Here is a 1,714-nt window from a genome sequence, read left to right as displayed (position 1 = left end):
GGGTCAATGGAGGTTTCAGCTGCTTTGTAGAACGCTGGTCACTAAATTATTGTGAACTTTTAAAAAATTAAAAGAAAAACAAAAAAGGTGGCAACTTAGAATCTAAATAGAATAGAAAAACAGGTGGCAAGTCAGATTCTAACCATTTCCCCGGGCAGAAGGAATGGAAGCTAAGTATTTAACTAAGGAAAATTTGGGTGAGCACCAAGCTGAGAGTCCTTGGACTTGAACTGTGCACAAACATTTAAGTGTTCTGCCTAGTGCCCTTCATCAGAGAAAGGAGTTCTGGACAGCTAATCCACAAGAAACCAAATCAACAGAACCTCAATAGAAATATTTCATCTGGAGACATTAGACCTAGACGTTAAAAGTCTTAGAATAACAGCAACAGCCTGCTACCTATGCCATGCATTTATTTAGTTTTGACCTCTTTGGTAGTAGAGATGGGCTCAAAAATTAATAAAAAGGAATAACATTCCTAAGAATTAAATAAATTTTAAAATCATTTTACAGATCAGACTGGTTTCCCAGTAGCCATGAAAAGCCGTGTGAACCTCATGAAATAATTCCATATCTAGGTTGTCTCCAGTTCCTGACACCTGGTTCTCATGGATGTTCCCCTTAGTTGCCACTGTTGAATGTCGATTTAACACTCATTCTGATGCAAAATCAGTTCTGTTTGTTATTGGCAATATTTATTTGACCTTTCATTTCCCCCTCATTTTAGAACTAACCTTAGAGTAGTCTCCACCATAAAATGGAAATATTTCATTAATATTCTTCCCTGCATAAATTTAAAGCTGTTATTATTGAATAATGTATGTGTCAGTAGTTGTCATTTTGCTGAAGGAGCTGTCTTGGGCAGATAATTATGACTCTCCTAATTTTCTAAGGGTGATGTTCTGGAACTACAATTGTTATTTCTAGCATTTTGAAAAATTATTAGGTCATTTGAAGAGCACATATGATACATAAAATTTGAGAGATAGTCACATTGAGATCAGGTGTCTAAAAAGAGGCTTCAGTCACCTTAGCAGAAGTTAAGTGACATATAAGGTTTATTTCCAAGGAACCTAATCAAAATCAGGAGCAAGAGTTTTTTATGATATGCCCACAAACTCAGAAATTAGGGCTTGAACGAAAGAGAACTCATCTTTCTGTAATTCGGGTCTCTGGTAAGCAATGATACTGAAGCCCATTAGGAGGCTTTCGTGCTCACAGTGACTGAGTTCAAAAGGTGGATTTTATGTCAATAAGCGTTACTTTTCCACAGGCCCACAGAAACCTCCCACTCACCTTTTGACTTTTAGGGAAACACTGACAGTATTGAATAATTGAAAATTTTCCTGACTGATCTATAACAGCATCTGTTTTGGTGCAAGAGACTTCGGATTCCAGCCCATTGGAAAGAGAGGACACTGATGGAAGCTAACCAGCTGGGATGCGTTACTCCTTACACCAAGGGGACTGGGGGCGAATGTAGGATCTGGGCCTGAAAAGGAGAACTGGTTTCAGGTAATTTGCCAACTCTCACCGATTTGTGGTGGCTACCTGGACTGCCTGACACATTAAATAGAGTTTCAGTAAATACCTGACAATGGATAGCATAGTAAAGTAGTGAAGGCCATATCTTCACCACCAGCAGATGTGACATCATCTACTAGTGACTTCTGCCATGATAATAGGAAAGGGAGTAGGACATGAGGTCCACTGA

The sequence above is a fragment of the Aethalodelphis obliquidens genome, unplaced genomic scaffold (genome assembly GCF_003676395.1).
Source record: "Aethalodelphis obliquidens isolate GAN/ISIS:26980383/991018 unplaced genomic scaffold, ASM367639v1 scaffold5, whole genome shotgun sequence".
Taxonomy (NCBI): domain Eukaryota; kingdom Metazoa; phylum Chordata; class Mammalia; order Artiodactyla; family Delphinidae; genus Aethalodelphis; species Aethalodelphis obliquidens.
This window is presented reverse-complemented; position numbering follows the sequence as displayed.